The following is a 5175-nucleotide window of genomic DNA, read 5'->3' as shown; positions in this document are numbered from 1 at the left end:
GGAGATGAATCTCCGCTCGTCTTCCCTCATCGGCTTTCCTGACCTTGTGAAGGGAAGACCGGGGTCCCTGACATAAAAGATTTCTTTTCACAGACCCGTCATCCAGGGGCGGTGCTGCTCTCCTCTCATGGTAGGCACAGGTGGTCTCGTATTTACATCTGAGCCTTGCTGTTGGCGTTCACGCCCCCAGAGGAGTCCCGCCCCGGAATCAGGCTCACTCCATCTTCCTTTTTGAAGACAAAGTCATATTATGTGATTTCCTTTTGCTTTGCACAAATCAAGATGCCGTCCCACCAAGGCTGGGAGCTAGTTCTGCGTCTTTCAAGTCACAAGCTGATCCTTGACCTCAGGAAGACTCAGGGAGGCCCCGAGAGACCGAGGTCCTGTTCAAGCCCACGGAGATGGTGCTCAGGGAGCACTTTTCATGTGAAAAGGAGGCCACATCAGTCTCTCCCCATCTGAGGAAACCCCAAGCAAGCGAGCGAGCGGAGACTTCTCCCGGGACCCGGTGGGCCCTGGGCTCCTCTCCTGTCAATTACGTCACCTTTATTTAGCCCGAATGCACTGAGTCATTTCTTCTGGAACAACTACAATGGATACTTTGTATCTTGTACCTAAGCACAGCCTCAAACATGTTCTCATTGGGTTTGGGCCCATGTCCTTCATTTAGCTTTTTTGTTTGTTTGTTTGTTTTTGTTTTCCTGAAACAGGGTGATAAGTTTTATCTATTTATTTGTTTATTTTTATTTTTCTTGAGACAGAGTCTCGCTCTGTTACAGACTGGAGTGCAGTGGTGCGATCTCAGCTCACTGTGACCTCAGCCTCCCAGGTTCAAGCAGTTTTGCTGCCTCAGCCTCTTGAGTAGCTGGGATTACAGACATGCACCACCACACTCAGCTAATTTTTGTATTTTTAGTAGAGACGCGGTTTCACTATGTTGGCCAGGCTCGGTCTTGAACTCCTGACCTTTAGTGATCTGCCTGCCTTGGCCTCCCAAGGTGCTGGGATTATAGGTGTGAGCCACTATGCCCAGCTGAGACAGGATGATAAGTTTTAAAGAGTAAGGTCTGTGTTTATAGTGAGTGCTGGTAAATAAATTTGATGTATTTTTATTGTATTCATTTTGCAGTACAAAATAACTTACTTGGGTCCTAGGTCTCTTGATAAAAAATGGCTGAGCCAAAAATCCACGTTTTCCTTCATGACTAAAAGGGTGTGGATATTTCTCTGCCCAAATTTCACGTTGAATGGAATCCCTAATGTTGGAGGGAAGTGATTGGGGTTACGGGAGTGGATTTCTCATGAATGGTTTAGCCCCATCCTCTTGACACTGTCCTCATGATAGTGAATGAGTGCTCACAAGATCTGGTTGTTGAAGTGTGTGGCGCCTCCCACACCTGCTCCTGCTCTCGCCCCCTGAGATGTCCACCCTCCCTTCGCCTTTCGCCATCTCTTCGCCTTTCGCCATAATTAGAAGCTTCCTGAGGCTTCCCCAGAAGCTGAGCAGACATCAAACCATACTTTCTCTACAGCCTGCAGAACCATGAGCCAAATAAACCTCTTTTCTTTATAAATTACCCAGTCTCAGGTATTCCTTGATGGTAACCCAAGAACAGGCTATGCAGTGAGCCACATGAATCCCACTAATGCAGTGCACACTGTAATCAGATTGCTTTCAAGTTCTGTCTAATTGTCTTCATTTAACATGGGTTGCAAGAACAGTTATATGTAACTGCAGTCAAACCGTAAGACGGAACAGGGTAGTTGCTAAAATAAAGCAACATATCAAGAAGTAAGTTTTGAAATTGTTTTACTAATTGAAATTGGATGATCACTTTTAACTTTATTCATAAACCTATCAAAACTTTAGACACATTTTGCTAAGCAAAAAGATATTTTAATACAATTAAACAAATATATATGTACATGTTCACACATGGGTATGGGGGAAAAAAAAAAAGGTGGTTGCTGAATTGCTTTTGTTAAGAAGCCAAACAACTGCACCTCAGTTTCTGGCAGCAGGAGCCTGAGCCTGTTCTTGCAGGAGCCTGAGCTTGTTCTTGTGATAACAGACAGTTCTGAACACAAATGTGCTGGTGTTCTTCAGCTTCACCCTTTCCTGTTCTCTACCTTCAGTGTCTGTCTCAGGACCCACCTCTAACCTCCCTCGTGTCTTCCATTTCCGAAGGCAAGTTCCTTAAGTGGAACCATCTCTGTGAAAGGGGAGGCTGCAATGGTGCGGTGAAGAAAGACTGGGAATGGTTTCTGTGAAAACACAGCCAGGCCGGGCGCCACTTCTGAGTCTGATGCATTTGTCAACATATTTCCAGTCTCCTTCCATCTTCTGCTCCTTCCTCTTCCCTCTGCCGAATTTTGCTCTTCCGCAGTTCTTGAGGCACATTTTAGGCCCCGACCAACAAAGACTTAAACAAGCACAAGGGGAAAACAAAACTAGCTTAACCAGTTCACTGCTAATTATTGCCTGTTAGCATGAGAAGAAGAGCACAATTCTTCACATTTTTGGTTAAGGAAACGTTACCCACACATTCACATGTAAATTGATTCTGACCAGATTGTTTGGAGTGGGAATTTTAGCTCAGCTGTGAGCACTGTCTCTCAGGGGCTGAGAATGAGCCCAGCAATGGGCACCATCACATGCAGGAACACACACCTGCAATGCACACACACACGCAAACACAGCAACACATACACATGCGACACAACACAGACACACACACGGTGTGCATGATGCACACACACATGTACACAAGGACAACACACACGTGACACCACACACATGAACACAGTGTGCACGATGCACACACACATGCACACAAGCACAGCAACACGTACATGTGACACCACACACACAGTCTGCACAATGCACACGCACATACACACACAGCAACACATACACACATGACAGGACACACAATGCACACAAGCACAGCAACATGTAACATGTGACACCACACATGCACAGTGTGCGTGATGCACACATACACACATGCACACACACAGCAGCACATACACATGTGACACCACACACATGCACGCACAGTGTGCACAGTGCACATACATGCATACACACCCCCCACACACTCACATCACAACTAAAATACTGAGGCATCGTCCGGAGGAAACCTTTCAAAGTCATTGCATCCTCAATGATATTGCCTATAAATCTCAGTCCATGCATTCTGTATGCAATAACTATCCCTAGGCTTATTACTGAAAATGCTATTTCTTTGTATTTCTGAGCTGAAATTTCACTAAGATTGGGGTAAACCTAACTTTAATTATTCTTGGGATGTAAGCCTCAGTTTACGAGACTTGCACGGGGCCAATAGGTTATGTACCTAGTATTTATATAATGCTTACCAGGTGTCAGGCACTGCTTCAAATGCTTTGTAAATATTAACTCATTTAATCTGCACAATAAATTCAGAGGGATGTGTGATTTTATAAATGAGGAAGCTTAAGGACAGAGATGTGAAGTCACGTGCCCAACGCGAGACAGCATTAGGAAGACAAGTGGTCTCTGAACTTCTTGCCTGGCTCCAAAGCTCATCCTCTCAGTCAGACCTCCTGAGGTCACCATCTCTCTGCTCGCTTACCTTCTAGTTACAACACCCACCAGGCCGGGCCCCAGAACTATTTTGTGAAAGTGCCTGTTGACCCGGTTTTCCTAAACACACCTTATATTCCTGTCTGATGCTTCTTTACTTCATGCCAGGAAGCAAAAGACTGGCTCCAACTGTCTCCAAATGCTTAGACCTCCCCTCCGCACACAGAGGAGAGGTCTCAGTCTGTCATGGTGCTGGCATGCCCTGGGGTCCTTTTCCTATCCCACCCGCTTCCAAGATGCCATTTCCAAGACTTACCTGGTTTACAAACACCGTTCTTTTTTGTCTGAAAACTTCCAAGTTCTCCTGAAGGCCTAGGCTTTGGGAAAGACCAATTCTTGATATGCAGCTACTTCTGTGTGAAGAGGGAGAAGAGAAGGAGGAAGCGGCAGGGAGAGGAAAACCCCGTGTGTGCACATTCCAAAGCACCCACAGCCACAAACAGCAGATCTGATGTTTTATGATACCTTTTCACTAAATTATTGTGTTTCTTTCCTTCGTTCTACTGGCCCAAGTCCTAGGTGCTTACCACCAGCTGATGAGGTGGGCTTATTGGATGCCGCCGAGATTTGAAACAAGAGTCTTCCAAACCAAAGTTTCGACTGTGAAGTCATTTCTTGCTTAAAAGGCCAGTGGAATCTCCTTAAAAAGGAATGGAACATCTTAGCACTCTGTATCTTTTGGCAGAGACGCAGGCTTCAAAATAAATGTTTTCCTGTAAACGGGTCCTTACTAAGTGTTAGGGTGAGTGAGTATGTGCTCTTGAAATGTGCTCTGGTGAAACGAAAGCTTCAGTCACCTGCAGACATTTCACCGATGGAGATAAGCTTCTTCCAGTCCAGGCCTGGAGTTTCCCTTACTCTATTGGAAAGGAACCCGGACTGGTGATAATGACAAGCCGGCAGTGTGGCTTTCATGCACCAGGGCCAGTGATGGAAATACCCTATTACCCAAGGCTCGCAGAATGCTATAAACTTGGGGACGGAGGGGCCACAATGCCGGGGGAAAAGCACAAAGCAGCCTGGAGACAAGAAACAGACTCACCAATCAAACGCTGTGCCTTTTCCCCCGGTCCCAGGATGGCTGCCCTCATGATTCTGGTGGAATCCCTGTCCTCCAGCGCCACTGTGCTGGGCTGGCAACACTGGCGCTCTCCATTAGCTAGAAGGACAAAGAAAGATTTTAATTTAGTGTCAGAGTAAAGAAAATGCCTTCTTCCATGGAAACTGTAACACTGGCAGGGTTTTAAGTTAATGGAATCAGATATTTAAAAAGGATCTGCAGAAAGGAATTAGGAAGAATGCTTCAAAAACATTTTAAATGCTGCGTAGTAGATGCTCAATGTTTACCTAAATCAAAGATGTGGTTTGCCCATATATTTATTTTAATAATTTAAAATATGTCTACATGTACTAATTATCTATATTTATCTATCTGAATTTTTTCCTCGATGACCAATACACAACCAGTGGCATATGCTGCGTGTGTACTGTTTTAAAGACATAATGTGTATTTAGGAAAAGAGCTTTCACATTGCTGCCACTTTGTG

General features: G+C 45.2%; 1 long non-coding RNA gene across 1 annotated transcript; it reads right to left on the bottom strand.

Annotated features, from left to right (window-relative positions):
* Positions 1 to 1793: 1793 nt before the first annotated feature.
* On the bottom strand, positions 1794 to 4002 carry LOC123573082 (uncharacterized). Its single transcript, XR_006697845.3, has 2 exons — positions 3885 to 4002; positions 1794 to 2423 (listed from the first exon to the last, which is right to left on the bottom strand). It is a non-coding gene; the product is annotated as an uncharacterized lncRNA (long non-coding RNA).
* Between the last annotated feature and the right edge of the window lie 1173 nt (positions 4003 to 5175).

The sequence above is a fragment of the Macaca fascicularis genome, chromosome 4, assembly GCF_037993035.2.
Source record: "Macaca fascicularis isolate 582-1 chromosome 4, T2T-MFA8v1.1".
NCBI lineage: Eukaryota > Metazoa > Chordata > Mammalia > Primates > Cercopithecidae > Macaca > Macaca fascicularis.
The sequence above is the reverse complement of the archived record's forward strand: the minus strand, read 5'-3'. Positions and strand labels throughout refer to the sequence as shown.